A 20,252-nucleotide genomic window follows, 5' to 3' on the forward strand; every position below is an offset into this window, starting at 1 on the left:
TCATGACATAACAGAGGAATTTAGTCTTTGTTTCTACTCACCTTATTTTTCATAGTATTCAAGCATCAAAAGGAAGGAAGATGGGACACTATACTTAGTCTTTGTGGAAATCTTTTCCATTTCTAAAATTCTATAATTTTGTTTTTTCTCAGAATTGGTTAATTCTCTGCGTGTTCTTTTACTAATTGTCCATTGCAGGTCATAAGTAAACCTTCTGGAATTCTATTTATTTCTTATATTTTGAAGTGTTTGTGTGATTTTTATCATTTGTTTCTTTTTATGATAGTTTTGTTGTTTTTATAAGGAAAGCCATACATTTTGAAAAGTAAAACTACATGTTATTTGTCTTTAATGTGATAAATAAAAAGTTTGAATTGAAAGAATAAGATTTCATAATTTTATCAGCCAGAAATAACTTAGTGTTAACACTTCAGTAAATATACCCTTCCAAAGATAGATATATGGATAGATGAATAGATGCACAGTTTTTTAAACATTTGTCATTTTTAAATACTTTTCTTTGTAAGGGAAAAGTTGTGCCATTATGGGCTTAGTGGGAGTAGAAGTATGTTGTGAGCTGTTTTAAATTCATATACTCTTGCTGTCATATAGAATATAGGTCTTACTCTTAGACTGTTGAATAAAGTGACTAGTTTTCTTTGTGCTAGAGCAATATTTGAACTCTTAATATGGCAGACTGACAACTAAGAATAGTCTTATTTTAAGATTTAATAGGTATATTCAATCGGAATTCTTAACTCTATTTTATTTTTGCCATGCTGGAAATGGAGCCTATGGCTTCACTCAGGCCAGGTGGGTCACAGTCCCAGCCCTCTTAAGTACTTCTTTTAGAATTTGAAAATTAATATTACATTGATCTTCTCTTACTCATCCTGAAAACAGATGATAAAAATTAAGAATTTTAGATTTTTGTATAGCTTCTTGCTAGATGATTTTTGGGAGTTCAAGAGACTTGTCCAAATTTCTGTAAATTATCTTATTGTTCTTATTAATCAACAAGAGTATGCTTTTGTTTGCCAAGTTTTGGCATGCATTGGACATTGCATTTTTCTTGAGGGCTAAATTAAAAGAGAAGATGCTGTTGATTGTGGTCCTAGAAAGACTGCATTGTCTTCATGCAGGAATGAATTGTGGTCATGCTTTTTCTTGGAAGAATCATTAGGTCATTATTTTGAAAAAAAAAATTTCTACAGAGGTCTAGGCTAATGAGATAAAAAAGAGACGGTGTCTTTTGGCATAGAGAAATGTGAATAAGGTTTCTAGATCAGATAATGTTTTTGTAGCAATGTTTGATTTCCTGAATTTGATAATTGTATCATTGTTATATAAGTGAATGGACCTGTTCTTAAATGCACAGTGATGAATTAAAGGGGAACAGTGGCTGCCAGTTACTTTCAAGAGTTGAGGAAACAGCATGTGTTGTGTGTGTGTGTGTGTGTATGTGTGCATGCATGTGTGGGATAACACACAGAGCAAGAGATAAATTGATAAAGGTCAAAATCTGGGTGAAGGATATAAGGATCATTCATTTTTGGGTGGGTTTGAAATTATGCAGATTTTAGGAATTTTCCTTGTTGAACCCTGTAATGATTAATTTGAATTGTCGACTTGATTGGATTAAGAGATGCCCAAGATTAAAGAGGCTTCTGGGTGTGTCTCTGAGTGTGTCTAGGAATGATTGGAATGTGGGATAGTGAACTGAAGTGGAGACCCTCCCTAAGAGTGGGCATCACTGCCCAATAGGATGGTAGCTTGGATGGAATAAAAGTTGGAAGAACAAGAAAGCAGATGCTGATGTAGATGTAAACTCCACCCTCTTTGAATGGGTTCTTGATTGACTGAGGATATCCGACTCCTGCTTCTTCATTCTTCCAAAGTGGGACACTGCCAGCAATTTTCCAGGTAGTTTTTCAGAAGCCTTGGTCTCGGACTGGGTTAGCACTGTTGATCTTTCTTGTTCTGGGACTTCCACATCTTGGATTGTGCAGCTGCTGGTTCTTCCAGCTCTCCAGCTGCAGATGGCCATTGTGGACTCTCCAGCTTATGGTCATGTAAGCTAATCTAATAAATCCCCTTTTTATAATCATACTTCCTGTTGAGTCTGTTCCTCTAGAGAACCCTGACTAATGCAAACTCTAAGAAAGAGAAATTGCTGAGTTTCTACATCTGGAAATTTTTTTACAAAGAAATTTTTCATTGACCAAAGCCAAGGGTCTACACGGGATGATAACACACCTAACATGGCTGTTTCTGCCTTGGTGTCTTATAGAACATGGACAGCTTCAATTGCAGTATTCCTCAGACCAACTCATTTCACCACTTTGTGACCAGGTCTGTAGCCCCTAACCTAGGTGAGACTTCCTGCAGATACTGAGGGTTGATCATAGAAGATCCTAAGTCAGTGAAGGTATGAGTGATACATTTTAACTTTTCACAGTTCTGATGTTACTAGGAGCAGCATCTTTGTGAAGGAGGTCCTACATAGACACAAGCACAGAATGCCAGGCACTTTGACAGAGAGGCTGATTATTGGCTCTGTGCTTACTGTATTTTGCCACAACTTTTCTTTTTACTTATTTCTGAAAGGGCTACCCAGAAAACTTAAGAGCTGGAAAAACATGAATAATGTTTGATTCTCTGGACAATGTAAGAAGTTAAATTCTTCCCTAAGTTCTGAGTAAATGGGAAAATGATGGTGGTGATTTTAAGGGAAAAACTACCTTTCTGACATTTGCCTAAGGAGTGTGGAATGCTGGCACCATCAGCCTGTGGATGAGAGAGACTGAGTTTTGCTAAGTGAGGGGAAGGGGAAACACCAACTCAGTTATCAGGGCACCCTCTCATAGTAGAAGGGTGCAGTTGGCTTGTGAATGAGTCTTTGAAGTTTGATTCCAGGCAGTCCTTTCAGGGCAAGTCATGGTAAGGACTAGGTAAACCTAATGGCTTGGGTTTGGTAAATACATCAAGATGAGGATTTTGAGTTGGTGGGTTCAAAAAGTCTTGGGGGCTGTCCTTTGATGCTTTATGTTGAAAAGTTGATAGGTGTTTTAGGAAGTTTTTGGACTCAAAAATAAATTTAATCCACAACTTTTATCTTCCTGGGCAAGAATCTCCTAGAGTAGTGAAGTTATATTGATGAAAATAGTGGAATGCTGAAGTTTTATTAATGTAGGCAGTGAGTTGCCTGCATTCTACAGGTTCTACTTGAGTCCTGGGAGTGTTGCATGTGAAATTATTTAGTCCTGTAGAGATATGAAAATGAAAGATGAAAGGAGTCGAATAACTTGACTGGGGTTGTGTGAGTCATAGTGGTATGTCCACATTATCCTCCTTGATATGCCACTGTGGACAATCAGCTTGACTTTCCACATTCTTCAAAGAGTAGAAATATCCAGTTATCAAAAGGTTGAGTTTCCTCAGAAACAGATGCTGAGACAAGAATTTGAGTGGATGTGGTTTATTTGGAGGGTGAAGGGGACACTGTAAGGGAGTGGAAAAGTGAGACAGGAAAGTGATGAAGTGCTAAGCATTCCTCTTATCAAACCAGAGGTCACTGTCAGCAGCTGAAGTCTAATCCTCATGGAGAAACTAGGAGCTTGTCTAAAATTCTCCCTCAGTTAACCCACCAAGGAGCAAGAGAACTTCAGCCTGCCATTGCTTGGCAGCTGCTCCCTGGTGCTTCCAAGCCCCCATGCTGAGCAGAGCAGACTCACCCTTGGGAAAGGGCACTGATAGTCAGAAGTCAAGCCTGATACATTGTGGGGTGGGAGGAATGGTGAAGGAAGTTAGGGCAGGGCACCAATGGGATCTGCCTAGCCACTGATTCCAACAGAAGACAGGGAAGTGGTTTGGTTCTATGTATGCCTCATGAATACAAAGGGGGCTCTGTAGGCCTTAGCCTGGGTCTCCAGCCCTTGAGAATGTTGGAAAGTATGTGACTTTCCAGAGCCCCCTGTAGCTCTTTCCAAGCATACTTACTTGCCCTTTGCTCTCAGGAACAAAAGGGATAAAGATGTCTGGGGCTGCTGAAGATGCGATAGACAAGAAATGTCAGGGGACAAAGTGACAGATGATCTAAAAAGCCCTGAGCAAATGGGTCTACAGACTGAAGGGAGAGAGTGCATTTGTTGATGAAAAATAATTTACTTTTTCATTTTGTATGATAATAAACCAAAGTGCAAAATAATCCATCACCAAGCTGAAATTTTCCAACATACTAAATAAAAATGTCTTGGCTTTAGGTAAAAAAAGTGCAAATACAGAACTAGTTCTTCGATTGCCTGGAGATATTTCCTTATTATCCCACTTTGTTTCTTGAAGTGTACTTACCTATAGTGTTCACTTTTTATTGATATATGACCATAAATATTTCTCTAATGCATATTTTCTGAAGTTTCTTCTCAACTTGTCATTTCAAAAGTCTTTAATTCTGCCCATCTGTAGTTTAGCATATTGCTTTTCTGTTTGTTATGTGTTCCTGTCTTACAGGGGGTAGCATATGTTGAGAGCCAGGTTTCTTACTGTTAGCATAGAAAGTTACAGACACATAAAAACTAAAATTATCCATATGATACTGGATTTGAATTGGAGGCATTAACAACTCATTTAGTTAATATACATTGGAATGAACATATAGAAATGTTTATAGATTTGTTTATAAATAATGTTTGATACACATATTTTTCTTTTTTCTTTTTTTTTTTCTTCTTCACATAAGGGAGTTTATTAAGCAAACAGAGTGTCTCCCTGCAGGGTAAGAGAGAAAATGAGAGGAAAAGAGAAAGGGCGCACACTAGAGAGAGTGGAAAAGTGAGGAGGAGAGAGAAAGAAAGTGGGTAGGAGAGAGAAAGCAAGAGAAAAGATGGTGGGGTAGCTATCTTTAAGCAGTTGAATTCCACCGTGCTAACAGGGGACCAATAATGGAGAAGGACACTTGCAAGCTGACTGATGAACCTGTAGCTAGGATGTTCACAGACTAACAAGTAGTTGGGAGGCAGGGAAATGGCTGCAGTAGAAAGAGCGGGGAGAGCAGCTTTGTATTACATTCTCCTGTTTCTGTTTTTATAAGAAAATCTTTTGTTCTCCAGTTCTTTCCCGCCTTATCTCTCCTTCCTGCCTAAGTGACTAGGGCTGGTTTTTCAGATGAGATGTAAAAAGTCAAAGTCCATTCTCCCAGGGGTAGTCTCCATCTTCTAGACTTCCAGAGGCAGATGGTTTTCATGGACTTCATCTCCTCGATTTGACTGATCCCCTATTTCTACAATAACTGCCTGTCCCCAATTCTGGCTTCATTCACCCCTCTAATTTTAGGAACTCCTTTACTGCTGTAGGGAGAGGGGAGCGATGACCGATCTGGCTTCTTTGAGCTGGAAGGGGGCAGCGTGGGGCAAGCAGTTTGGAGTTCTCTTTTTAGAAATCAGATTAATCGAGGGGTCCATGGTAGAAGTCTGGTTGAGGAAGAGCAGATTGTAAAGGCATCTGGGGATGGTGGTTCTATGAGAGAAGAACAAAAAGACATGAGTACTGAAATTAGATTAATACAATATAAATGTTGCAGAATCTGGAACATGCCAATGACTATCATAAAGATGACAGAAGTCAATAATTCCTCACCAGGGGGTGGAAAAACTGAGAAGTTGTTCCCATAACAAGGCCTAGCAAAGGCTGGAGAGGACAAGTTCTTGATTTGGGAACTTTAACATTGTCCAGGTTATCAGGAATGTAAACACAACATGTAACTCTTAATGTCATTGATGTCCCCAGAAAATGTAGTTAAGTTACTTAATGTCACCAGATTTTTGTAAAATAGCCCTTTATTGGTATAACCTGTGTTTAGTAGAGATCTCTATACTTCTGTTACTTAGGGCTAGATAATCATACTAGCAAACATAGATTAAGCCTGCCTGTGTCTGTAGGCCTTAAACTGCCTAAAAACTTCTGACTGGCAGTTTCACTTGATAGTTATCAGGCACATTTGCCTAAGAATCTCTCTTTTGTAGCTTTTAGTCTTTATTCTAGTGGGCTAACACAAGTGTACATCTTAAGTTACATTTAGCTATCATTTCTTTTAAATGCCCAAGAATGGCTATATTTTGGTTTTAACTGTTTTGCTAGGTGTTTAAGATCAAGCTGGCCAGAGTGACCTGTTCCTGTCTGTCAAAGAGTTAGCTGAGTTCCCACAGGGGTCATTCATAGAGAACTTGAGAGCCTTAACTTTAATGCTGTCTGTTAGGCAGGGTCTCCTCGATGAGGTGGCTTCCCTTGAAAGCACCAGCGATATCTCCCTTTTTCCTTGACCCTCCTCTGTAGCAGGTGCACTGATTGACTTTTCATCCTCTAGTGGCCTCATCAGTCTCCCTGATCGGAAGGTCGTGTGACCCAGAGTTGCAAAGCTCCTTAGAGAAGTTCTCTTGTTCCCTGGATTCAGGATGACTGAGGGCAAGACCCAAATACTGACTTTTCTTGGCCTCTGTATTTAATCTCAATCTCTAAGTTTGATCTTAACCATCCAGCAAGCCAGTCTCACCAGTCATAAAGTAAGAGTGCTGGGCTTTAATTTCAATGTCTATGACTTTACAGTTATTTACCCCTTTTATCTAATTGGGGTCTACATTATCTGTCCTATATGATTTCAAGTTAATTTATGATGTTTTCTCTTGAAGCAGTACTTCTGCAAAATATTAATCAGGCAACAGTTAAGAGTTTACAAGGAAAATACAAAATGGAATCACCAACAGTAAAACATTCAGTTTGTGCAATAGCTATCTTGAATTTTGGCTGAGTTATTCATTATATCCCCTGTTTAAGATCACAGTAATCTTTACAACAAACATCAAACTTTTGAACACGACTTTAAATGAGTTAAAGTCTGGCTTACTTTGGAGCCATTCTAATGTGCAGCAGGGTTATGAGGCCGAGCCTTATCTCAGATAAGGTGGGGCTTTTCACAAATCTTAGGTAAAATGTTCTAATCCTGAAGCTAATTTTTTCCTCTTTTGCCATGACCAGCATGACCAAATTCTCAAGTTCAGTGAGGGGCAAAGGAGTATTAGAAAATAAAGGTTTATAAACACAGATTTTGAAGATAAGCTGAGATCAGATGGACCTCTATTCTCTGATTGAAATGCAGATCTAAAGAGTTATGTCAGCAGTCTTTATATCTGTCTCATTATTAGGTTAAAGACTATGTAAGCATTATTCTTTGTTTTCAGGAAAGTTACAGAGACTAGAACATCTGTGTAATTTTTTCACAGCTGCAAAGTGCAATGTTAGGAGCTCTGTGTAGCTCTCAAGGAAGTCCACTGTCCAAAGTTACTATAAGGTGGGCAGGAACCAGAGAAGGGAGCTGATGAAACACTGGTTATCTAGCAAAAGAATTCCTTCCTGCCCAAGAGCTGTGTGGCTGAGATCAATGTCAGAGCTGATAGGACTCCTATGTAGAGCCTCCCCAGGGAGGGTACTGCCACAGCAGTTAGGCATCTTGTGCCCCTGCACAGGAACACTCCCAGGCACCAGGCATGCCACAGTCATGAGGTCAGAGACCCCAATCTCAGTCACTGTTGTCCTATTTTCGCTTCTGTGCATTACACTCTTTCTTAAATGTCATTTTAAGAAGTGTACATATATTGACTCCTGTGTCTATATGAACATTAGTTAACACAATTTAACATTATATCTAAAACATGAATCAAAGAAAGGCTGAGAGAGCTTTTAACTTTCCTTTTGTGTGACAAAGTGGCAAAATGCTTTCATGTTTCATGATATTAACCTTCAAACAAATCAGGCTCTCACTAACTTTTAGAAATACATTTACATTTAAATTTCTTTTATCTCAGTGTAACAAATTTTACATATACCCTATTGATGACAGGTCCTATATTAGAACATTAAATGATAAGTTTAAAATTACCATTACAGACAAGGTTAATTTGGAGAATAGCAGCTTGATAAATTTTCTGCTTTAAAGACTTGTATACTTGGAAAATATGAACACATTTAATATACAAAGAATAATGTTTAAGTATGTTACTCCAAGGAATAACTTTGTAAATTAATCAGATGTCTCTAACAAACACATTTGAGTAATCCCATACATGTTGACTTTAATTCACTCATCTTATTGTAAAAAAACCAAGATATCAAACAAGTATTAAAAAAACAAGTTATCAGACAAGTGTACCAACAGTATTTGCCGTCTCTTTCCTGTTGAAGAAAAGTCCTAGAAAAATTGATGTTAGACATTTTATAAACATCAACATTTTATTAGTTTGACCACCTAGAGACTTGAGTTAATTTTAAAGACATTTTACTTCTATTAGTTTACCCAATTTAAATTGAACCATTTTAAAACATGTGAATTAAAAGTATTTGGATCCATTTTTTTAAATTTTAAATTTTATGCGTGCTTCTATTTAACACAAAAGTAAAGGCCTTGTAATGTTTATCTCCATTGCAATGCAACACATGTTCAAAAATAACTCGAGTTGAATAACAAGAACTGATCAAAAATCATTAACCTAGGTATGTAGGATCAAAATTGTGAGCTCAAAAATATAGCATTTAAGAAAAACAAGAGTCCTAGAAGAAAAATGATAATGGCCATTAATTATAGCATGAGAGAATGAGAAGGAGAAGGGCAGAGAGAAGAGGTAAAAGGGAGAGATAAAGTGTTGTGTTGCAGCCCAGGAGAAATTTTAAATGGACACTTTTTTTTCCCCTTGGGTTTGAGACTGGTCTCCCACTGTGCCTTCTGGCTTTCTCCGTTTACATTTCAATGTAAGCCTTGACTGAGATCTAAAAGGAGCTAACAGGTTCTAGCAGAAACTTGATGCCTAGGGCATTTTAACCCTTTTTCCTGGTTAGTAATCAATTCAGGTTTGGATGCAGAAAATTGTGAAACATTATCTCCCACTACTTTTGAAGATGGGGTTGCTATGACATACTCCTTACTTGGACATGCCACTGAATGTTGGGCTGGTTACTCCCTCCACACTGGCATATGCGGGACCTCATGGCAGGAGGACTAAGTGGGCTGGACAGGGGAATGGAAGCAGAAACAGAATGGTGCAAAGGAGATGCACTGGTATCAGGGTGGTTTGTTAGCTGAGTCAACATTGGAGGAAGAGGAGGGATTAAGAGGGGGAGAAGCCAAAAGTAAGTATTCAAGTTTGCAGAAAGAGCCAAGAAGCATGAAAGAAGAGACTTGATGATAAGGACTCCCTTTCCATCTGCCCGCTTGCTCACAGAAGCTGTGTGCCATTACGTGGCCATTTTGGATTGATTATCTAAATGGTACACAAACGAATTTTGATGGCTTTAAGCCAGGGGTCAGGCAAAGGGTTCCCAGGGTTGAATCTGCCAGAATGGAGGACCCAGATCCCATGGTGGAGACTGATACAGCTGATCCTTTGGCCAGGGCATCCCGAGGCCAGAGTAGTCAGCTGGAGATGAAGAGGCAGCACATTGATTGTGTCGTCACACAAGCATCAACGTGGGCCAGACAAAAGCTGAGGAGGGTTGAGGACCTGATGTCAGGGTTTCGAGGGGGAACGAGAGGGAACGAGCATGAAGATGAGCCTCAACCCTGAGAAAGAATCTCCACCATAAAATCAGGAACCCACCCGGCAGATGAGTCTGATTAAGGGGGCCAGCCATAACTATAAAAGTCATGGCTGGGGATTAAATTGGCCTAGGGAAACCCGTCTAGGGTACTCATCAATCTGAAGTTCGGTGATGAATACAGAGCAGAGCGTCCGGGCAGAATGGAAGTGAGGCTGTGTTGTGGGGGTGCTGGGTCGTCAGATGGAGTTCCACTTGCTTAAGAGACAGTGGAAGAGCCCATCCGAGTCATGGCACCAATGTAAGAAATCCCACGAAAACCACGCTGCACAAGGGAAATCACATAAGGGAGTTTATTAAGCAAACAGAGTGTCTCCCTGCAGGGTAAGAGAGAAAATGAGAGGAAAAGAGAAAGGGCACACGCTAGAGAGAGTGGAAAAGCGAGGAGGAGCGAGAAAGAGTAGGAGAGAGAAAGCAAGAGAAAAGATTTATACACATATTTTTCATTGCACTGTCAGCTCTGAGACCCAGGAAGCAAGGATACCACAATGGCAATGAACACACCTGCTTTCTAATATCATTGTCCAGGAGGAACAGATGCTTCTCAGAGAAAAGACTGCTTCTAAGGCTGGCCCTGGAAGTAACAAAATGAGCCTGGAGCATTTTATAATGCCAGGAAGCAAGGAAGTCCAAAGTCCAAAACAAACAAACAAACAAATAAAAAACAAGAAAGCAAAAAGGGGGAAGGGAAAGGAGAAGATAGAGAAAAAAGGAAGGGAAAAACTTAACATGACAATGGGATGTATGTCAAAAGTACACAGGAACCAACTAAAAGTTCCCAATGGCAAAAGCTGAAACAATTTAAGCAATAACATAAATAATATAGCATTGGAGTAACCTAATGTATAAAATAAATACCCATGAGTTCATTCATATTGATAAAAGTGTAATGGGGGAGGATAGACAAACCTTGTGTATAGAGGAATCCCAGAAAATTTACGGTGATGAACTCCCCTCCTTCCAAAGAAGGAAATGGGTGCAGAGGGAAAGAGTCACCTCCACTGTAGAGAAGCTGAGAAGCACTTCCTCAGCCTGGTGAGCAAGGTCTGTGTCAATCATAATGTTATACTGATAGCAGTGCCCTTGATATGATATGTAAGACCACTTTACCTCTGTTATCTTTCTCCCCCAAACTCATAATCTCAATCAAATTATGAGGAAAACATCAAACTCCAGCTAAGAGTCCCTGTATAAAATACTTGATCAGTACTCCTTAAAACTATCAAGGTCATCCAAATTAAGGTGGAGAAATCCTCATAATCTAGAGCAGAATGAGGAAGCCTGACAACTAAATGTAATATGTTCTGCAGGAGATCCTGGGCCAGAAAAGGGTCAGTAGGTTAAGACTAAGGAAAGATGAATGAAGTATGCACTGTGGCTACTAATAGTAATGCATGAACATTGCTTCATCCACTGTGGATAACAGATCGTACTGACTTATGTAGGTTGTTGGCAGCAGGGGAAATTGGACATAGGGTATATGGGATCTTAGTGTACTAATTTTGCAGCTTCTCTGTAAGTGTAAAACCATTCTTAAATAAAGTGCATCACAGCATCAAAACGAAGAGGGATATTGGTATGAAAATATCCAAAGAATGGATTGATTATTGGATAACTAGAAGTCATCAAAACTAATTTCTTCAGTGAGAAGTGGAATACTTCTTCTGGGTTGTAGTAAGCTTAATTATTAAACTACTCTTTTTTTTTTTCCCTTGCAGTTAATATTACATATTACACTTAGTTATATAAATTAATAAAACCATGTTTTAGCACATCATATAAAATGCATTGTACTTTGTTAAAATTTAATTCATAAATGTGCATGAGGGAAGAATTATATTCTCTCTCTCTCTTTTCAATCATCTTTGCTTTCTTTTGCTAATATTTTCACTTTTTACAGGATGGTTACCCCTCAGAGAGGAGGTGACTCAGCCTTAGCTTTTCAGCAAAAGAGACAGCTTCCTCAATTTACAGTCTGACTCATCCTCTTCAGTTACCATGTGTTTATTCATGAGTTTATACTTTTAAAAGTGATATCAATAGTGGTTCTTAAGGACAATATGAAAGTACAGAGTTTTATCTTTTCTTCATTACTCATTGCCAAAGGTATTTACTCTTTTTTTTTTTTTCTTTTTTTTTTTTTTTACGTTTACATAGGGTAATGATGTTTATTTTATTTTTCCCCTCCCCCCCACCCCTCCCCCCCTCTTTTCCCTCTACACAGTCCTTCTTTCCTTCATTCTTACCGCTCTCCTTAGCCTAACTCTAAACCTAACCCTAAACCTAATGCTAGCCCCTCCCACCCCCCATTATAAATAATAAGGTTTTCTTTTACTCTGAGGCACTTTACTTGGGTTAAAAAAAATTATGCATTCTCCTTGTGCAGTCTGATGAACCTCTTTATAATAGCTTTTGTGTTTTATTTTATAATAAATTACTGATTTTTAGGCATTCTGATCAGTCCTAGGTAGCAGATATTATTTATTGTTACCAAATTTATGAATTGCCATGATATTACAATCTTCTATAAAACTACTTTTCAATTTCCTATATCAGAAGATTTTTAAAATTCCATGCTTGATTGTTACTTGTTTCTAAAATGCTTACAGAAAGTGGAAGTTCCTTCCAGGTTCCTTACTTAACAAATGACACCTTCTGTGTCATAGTGAAAGACCCTAAGCCCCCCTGTCCAAGGAAGAACTCACGTAATCACTGGCTGCAAAAGCAAGAGGCAGTTTATTGGTTACACAGGCGCCTGCGGGTGCTCAGTAAAACCTCAGCCGGAGCTTCGGTGAACTGGCACACCGGGCTTTGGGGTACAGGTTTTTTATAGGGTAAAGGGGCAGGTTTCGCGCGCATGGTAAGCAACAGATTTCCTATTGGTTATTTTGAATCCAGCACGTACACAGCACCTAGGTTACTTGAAGGGTAAGGTTATTATATCCCAAAAAAAATCCACAATTATTACTTGGTATTCTTGGTATTTTTATGGTTCCTGGTTCCCGCTTATCAGTTCCTGATTGTTCAGGCACTCCCTGGGACCCGATGATCTATGCTTTCCCAACCGCCCTATTCTTTCTTAACCTAGTTATCAGTTTAACGACCTCCAGGTAGGCCGTGCAACCTTCCCAGGGGGGGGGTTTGGTAGAGTGTCCTAGGTCATGGGTTTAAGACAAAGAGCTGGGGCCTTTCAATAGCACATAGTGTCTGGTCATCACTCAGAATTTTCATATGGTGACTATAGTGTTGAGAATTTTGGTTGGCATGACTTAACTTGCTTGAGGTTTTTTTTTTTTTTTTTTTAAGTCCTTGATTTAGTTAACAAAGGGAGAGACTCAGGCATTAACATCACTGACATCCTATTTATGAAACCTACATATAGCTAGAGCTTGATCTTTTCGGGTAAGATAACATCTGGCAGATTTTCCTCTGCAGAGGTGGTAATTTGTTCATTCTTAGACTCATTGACAGATATTTTCCAGGTACCGTTAAGTTAGGTGCTCTATGTTTCATAAGAATAGCACATCCTTCAGTGCCCCCACACCTTTGCCTTTCTAGATGCTGGCCTTGCCCTTGGAATGCATTCCTCCCCATCTTTCAAGTCCCAGTTCAAATGTCTACCTGTTGTCCTTAAACTCTCCTGGCCTTTCAGGTGACTGAAGTCATCTCTTCTTCTTGTGGTTTGGACCTTGTCCTCAGGATACAGCTCAGTTTTAGGATTTATCATATCCTAATGTGGTCATTTACTTAAAAGAATGTCTCTTTTCCATCCCTCTTGAATGGGAGTTAAGAACTGGAAGTTAATGGACACTGAGTGTTACTCTTTTGATCCCACAAGTCCCTAGGCCTTGCTCATATTAGGTGTGGGTAAAGATTTGTTAAGAGAATAAACATCCTGCTTTCAATTAGCTCACAGTCTGATAGAGGAAATCAAAGAGATTTGGACAATTACAACAGAGTATGATAGGTGTTTTGACAGGAAGAAGTAGGGTTCTGGGAGAAGGACAGCTAATCCAACTATAGTGGGGTCATTGAGGCCTCTTGGAGAAAGTAACTAAACAGTGGAGGCGAGGATCAAGGAAACAGTGATCTCAGGCAGATAGGAAAAGGATGTAGCCACTTGTAAACACAGTTGGTTTGTTGTACGTAGGGTATAGTGGGGAGCGTGGGTGCTGCCATCAGACCACCTAGATGTGAAACCCTCCCACTCACCAAGGGTGTAAGACCAAATTTGTTGAAGTGCATTTCTTTTTAATGTTTTAGGTATTTTATAAACTTTACAGGGATTTTTGTCCTATATACTCCTGCATATATTTAGCTTGATTCATATAACAGGTAGAATTTTGACTGGTTCATAATGTAGTTCTTCATTATAAAAAAATAAAGTGGGAGTAGCTAAAATGTGAACTTTTCAGAATGCTTTGAGAAGGCTCAAAAACTTTGAAGGAACTACAGCTCCTTCTAAATGTTAGACACACAATAATTATTTTTGATCAGTGTTATCAGACTCCCAAACATGGGTAGCTAGTTAAGAGGTATCTCTAGTTGAATAAAAGCAAAACACCCAAATCTGAGTCTTTTTAACCTTGTTCTGGTGAATGAAATTGAATGGGATAAAAATGATATATAATTCATAATATCATGCTATTGGAATTTTTTTTTAAATCAGATGATCAAGATTTTATTTATTAAAATCACCTTGGCAGTTACCCACATCAGAGATTTTAATATTTTCCTCTCTTTTTCATTTTGTACTACCTTTGTTTTAAATCAGTATAACAGATGTTGTCAAGTGTCCTTGGAGACCCTGAGTTCAAGAGTAAAGTACATTAGGATAGAATGCAGACATTGTCAAATTAGCAAAGAAGCTTAGGATCACTAAATACAGCTACCTCCTTTCATAGATGAGGAAATGGAGCTCTGGAGAGGTGATATCATTTATCTAAAATGATGAAATAAAGGAGTCATTCACTAATTCTAACCCAGGTTTCCCCCATTTCAACCTCAGTTCTATCAGGATTTTTGTTTGGCCACATTTTAACCATCATTGTTTTCTTTGTCAGTAAGAATTTAATGAAGTCGTTCAAATTAGACAGTGAACATGTATGTTCTGCCTTCCCTGCGATAAGCTAGTTTCTGCTTCTTATCTTGGCACAACGGTAAATAAACAGCATACTTCATCACTCTGAAATATCTGCATTTGCATGATTATTCGAGTGCCTTGTCAGAAGTGTGTGCAGTATGAACTTGCCTGTCTTTTTTTGATTTTCACACAGATACGTTCTGTAACATGGGTACATATTAAATTGCTGATTTTGCTTACTCTTATTGATTTTACCATGTAAGTGGTGCACCTCATTCCCATATCTCAGAGGAAGCCAAGCGTTAAAGGATGGTAGGTTACATTTGCAAGAGGAATATTTTTTAGGTAATGCAAATTATAGAAGACTTTAAGTTTTCATTAATGGGTGGCTTTAGTGTACTCTTCTTGCTCTAGCAAGCACATTATATTAGAGCCATTAATAACCTGTTATTGGGTAAGGTACACATAAAAAATTAAAAATATCAGATCATTAAAGTTTGGGGTATATGTAGTTTTGGGGGAGGATTGTTCTCATACACTTTTGGTCATTTAGTCTAACACATCCATTTCATGTGGGAACTGAGTCCCAGGGAGGTTAAATGTCTAATGCCTAAAATATAATCATGTGAATTAGTTTTGAAATTCTTCTCCTCCTTCAAAAGATCATAAGACTAAAATGTTATGGCCAAACTTTGATATTGTTTTGGATGGTTGATGTTAGCATCCTGCATTTGCACAGTTGCATGTATATTCTCAAGTAACTGAACCAAGAACTGAGGAGGTTCTGTAGAAATTACCTTGCTGGTCAGGTGCAGTGGCACAAACGTGACATCCCAGCTAGCATTCATTCATTTCATTGTGGGAATTCAGTTCAGCCATTGTGCGTATTAGGGATTTAACCCAGGGGCATTTACCACTGACTACATGCCCAGCCCTTTTTAGTTTTTATTTTGAGACTGGGTCTCACTATGTTGCCTAAGACCTTGCTGAGTTGCTGCCTCTGGCCTCAAATCTGGAATCCTCCTGCTTCAGCCTCCCAAGCCAACCATTGGTTTTGTACCTCTCAAAAGATTTTTGACATGTGGGAGGTTGTTGAATTAATCTCACTGAGCTTCTCTTTCCTCATTGATTAAATGGAATACTTTTTATTTATTTTTTTATTTTTTGTCCTGCTAATCTTTTTGGATGATTCTAGAAAGCAAAACAAGATGACCATACACTGAGGTTGCTTTTTAAACCAAACATAAACTTAGTTATTGTTCCTTGATCTTATCTATTTTGTACATATTACTTGATAAATAAGTTCCTTCTTTTTATCTGAAGCTCTATTCATTTTGTCATTTTTGTAGATCTTGGAAAGAGCAATATAACCCCTCTTAACCTTGCTATTTATCCATGAACCTTGTTGACATCTGATAAAAGCCTTATGATAAAACCATAGGGGATGAAATTCTTAACTTTTACAGATTAATAGTTTTTGAATTTTTTTGCTACCACTTGTTGAAGTAGCATGGCGGGGCAGAAGGAAGATGATTTTTACATCCTCATTCCTGTTTATCTACTTAAGTTTCTTTGAGCCTTTGTCCATCTGTCAAATGGGAACAAACCTCACATGCTTCTATGAATTAATGTGCATGAAGTAATTATCACACTGATTGGGAGAGGTAGTTGCTCAGAAAATGATCATAAATTATCATCTTTGTCATTTTTTTTTAACCTAAGATGTTTACTATTCTACTGTCAGTCAGCTGCCAATATATTTCTCATCCTACAGAGCAGAATCCTAAAAACATGTGTGAGGATGGCTTCATGATAGTGGGCAACAATTATATAAGTATCACTGATAGATGTTATTCACCTCCATCAATCCTCCAGTGACCTGTCCTTAAGGAGTTAATTTTTTTGTTGTTGTTGCACATATTCAACCATTTTTCAACTAATGCCACAATTAAGGGGAGGGATTTTGAGGAAGGGGATAACAAGTAGATGAAAGAAAAATTCCACTCATACGTAATCTTTAATCCACAGGATTTTTATAGCAGATGTCTGCATTTTTCCTGCCCCACAGTACCCTGTGTACCTGCCATACTGAATAAATAACAAGTTCTGATGAATTTGCACCCTGGTGTCATGGAAACAGTAGAAATCAAAGATTAAAATGGTGCACATAGCGATCAGGTTTTCTAAGACAAATTGAAACAGTGCTGTGGCAATTATTGAGGTAATTCAAACCCAAATCTGTTTTATGAAAATGGAATTGATATTTACTAAACACTTACTATATACTAAACTCTATGTGATATATTGATTCATATTTAAAGTATCCTTTTAAAGCACACTTTATTAACCTGACTTTATAGATGAAGATATTGAGTCTTGGAAAGGTCACATAACCTGCCCACAGTTACACAGTAATTGACAGAAAACAGGACTGCACCTTAACCCTGCCTGACATTAAAATCTGTGACTTTTTCCTCTAGATAATATCACCAGTCATAGCTTTGCCAAAGGTATGTGGCATCTTTTCATTGTTGGTGGTAAAATTTTTACTGGTAGGATAAAATTGAATGCTGCTGAAGGAAATGTGCAAAGGTATTGTTTTCCTTTTTCTGATAAGAAGTTTTGCTGCTTTTCATCAGAGAATAACAAGAGTCAAATATTTCAGAGATCAGCTAAGCCAAAGTGGCTACACATACAGACTCATACACAGTAAGCTTACGTTTCTGAAACTTTGAGCTGAAAATAAGGTGCGAATGATATAAAAAAGTAAATGTGGATGTTATAACTGAGCCTATTAGAATCTTCTAGAACAGGGTGGGAATTAGAAATCGTGTTTTTTGCCAGTGAGATTTGGTCACATGTAATCTGTATAACCATGTTTACTCTAGCTGGGATGGTGGTAATGTCAGAGACCATTGTTTGAATGCTCTTTCATGGAGTCGGCATAACTTTCACATGCCAGACCTCTCGTTCATCTACCTTCTTAATATGAGGTCTTCCAGAATGTTCTGAAACCAAACAGTAGAGAAACTGAATTTTACTCTGAAAAAATTCTGTACTCTCAACTTAAAAATTATAGTTCTGTAGGCTTGTGTATTCTCTGACCCCAGGTATACCAGAGTGAGTCGTTTTCTCCTGTGGAGAGTTTTTTAGATGTCTTGAAGGTATATTAAGGGAATTTTTGATCTTAAAGGCATATTAAAGACTTCAAATATATTAACTACCTCTATCCACAGGAAGACATTTCTGAGTGATCATTTTGGTAACACTGATATTTATACCCAGTTGTCTCTTTAGAATTGTATTTGTGAAACTATGTTTAGTTTCAGGAGGGTGGCTTTTGAGTAGACTAAGTAAGTACATGAATTTAAAAAGAAATGAACAGCCATTCCTGGTGTCTTAATACATTGAACATCAATTAGTGTTTCAGTGGTGACTTGATTGGAGCAGGAGACATAGCAGACAACCCTGACACTTCGTTGTAGGTGAACTTAAGACTCCCCAACTTTGTATCAGTTTGTTTGGTGACTTAGTCACATTAGGGTGAGTTCCTGGCTAGAATAGAAGGAAAGGCTGAGAAATTGAGGACACTGGGGAGCTGTCAGCCTCACTGGGCAGCAGTATTGAAGTCACAGAGGAAGAAAAATTGCAGGCAACTCTCAGATGTGTTTTTTGTAAACCTCCTCTGCCATCTGTTTCCATTGAGGCAACACAGCAAACACCTCTTCAGTTCATGCCACTAATGTACTGCAAATATTTTCCTTTAACAAATCAGTGATTCGTGCTGGTGATTTGAAAGCCACTATGTAAATTGATCACAGACTCTCCCAGGTTAGTTGACAGGCTTAACCATCCTGCTTTACCTAGCTGGAATAGTAGGAATGCTTTGGAACCTTCCCATTTGAAAGAAGAAAGTGTGTTAGGGGAGTGTTAGCAAGAAGCCAACTTTACTCTTTCTCTGAGTGTGTGACACCTAATAATCACCCCCAGCTCCTGGGGTCTCCACAGAAGTAGTATCACCCCAGGGCAGTAAGAGTTGGCTCCAGAGGATTAGAACAAGAAAGTCTTACTACTGATATATATAATGCATTGAATTACATGTGTACACACAGATAATTAAAAGGAAAGACATTATATTTATAGTATTAAGATTTCATGGGCAGGATTAGGAAAAAAAAGAAGTCTAAAAAGATTCTATTGGTGGACAATAATGAAGAAGGTGTAAAAAAAAATGCTGCCTTAAACTCAGTCTAGGTGAAAAAGTAGAGAGAAGTAGAGAGGAGTAGAGAGAAGTGAATGAAAAGGTTAGGTTACAACAACCTCAGTTTTTTTTACGGAGTTGGAGTAGTTACCTCTGACAGAAGGAGGAAAAAGGTTGATATCTTGTGACTAGAAAGGTTTAGAGCCACTTCTGTGGCAAGCGGGGGTGGCAGTAGGAGAATAAAAAAATTGGTGAAATGCACTTAATGTCCTTCAAGACCTTTTGTTTCTTCTCCTTTCCTAATAAAAACTACATTTAGCTAGTTATTTAATAGGAAAGCTTATTTTAAGCCAGTTCCAGGCTTAAATTGATGATAAATTAGATGTTAGGGACACTTGCATTTGAGCAGTGTAAAGGAGCTGATGCTTTGGTTCTGTGACATGCTAGTTCAGTGGTTCCCATACCAGGGGGCTGAAGGAGTGGTTGCAGTGCACATGTTGACAAAGCAGAATTGTCTATAAACAAAATAGCAGGCCATTACACATAGCAGTCACCATCACAGACTGGGCCTGGCATTCAGAGTTCTGGGAGTTTTGGGGGGAGTCCCTTGAGTAAAACATTGGTAAAGAACTGTGTTTAATGACTGTTGTTGCTGCCTTTCTTTCTTGGGTCATCACAGACAAACATTTCTTCAGAATAATTTGTTAGAAGCAGTTGAGTGATTCACTGGCACTTTAAATCTTTAAATTTTAAAAATTTTGTTATTTACTAGAGTATCATTAAAAATATGATTGGCATTAACATTTCCAAAGCTGTCATTTCTCACCTGAGCAAGAATGGGGTTTTAACCCCTCCACTCTGAGGTAAGTGACAACTACTTCTGAGCTGCCCCATGCAGTGCCCAGGACACTTCGATGCTGGGGTCTACATGACCTTTCTAAAAACAGTTTTTACTGATATGGGTAAGAACAAGAGACAAAAAGTCTTAAAATAATTTTATGTCTTTTAAAGAAATAATGTATGCCTTCTATAACCTTCTTTATTGTTCACCCCTGTATAGGTAGGCCAAAGATATACTTTAAGCCAAGTTTCATGTATAACAAAATGCCAAAATTAGCACAGTTGAAATTAAATTTTACTTTACTGTGGTTGCAAGGAGTCTAAAACTTACATTTTATGAGTTTTATTACTAGAATTTAGTTTTTAAAACACAGTTTGATTTTCTTTTTTTCAAAGTGCTGGAGATCAAATAAAATATAGTTTGAACTTTTGGTTGACATAGAAAATTAAAGTGTCTCATGACAGTATTCCATTTAGATTCAGATTTTC

General features: G+C 38.2%; 1 protein-coding gene across 3 annotated transcripts in view; it reads left to right on the forward strand.

Moving 5' to 3' along the window:
* Positions 1 to 20,252, forward strand: part of Rad18 (RAD18 E3 ubiquitin protein ligase) — a 99,073-nt gene that overhangs the window by 65,373 nt on the left and 13,448 nt on the right. The gene's annotated exons all lie outside the window — the stretch shown is intronic.

Source organism: Sciurus carolinensis, chromosome 19, assembly GCF_902686445.1.
Source record: "Sciurus carolinensis chromosome 19, mSciCar1.2, whole genome shotgun sequence".
NCBI lineage: Eukaryota > Metazoa > Chordata > Mammalia > Rodentia > Sciuridae > Sciurus > Sciurus carolinensis.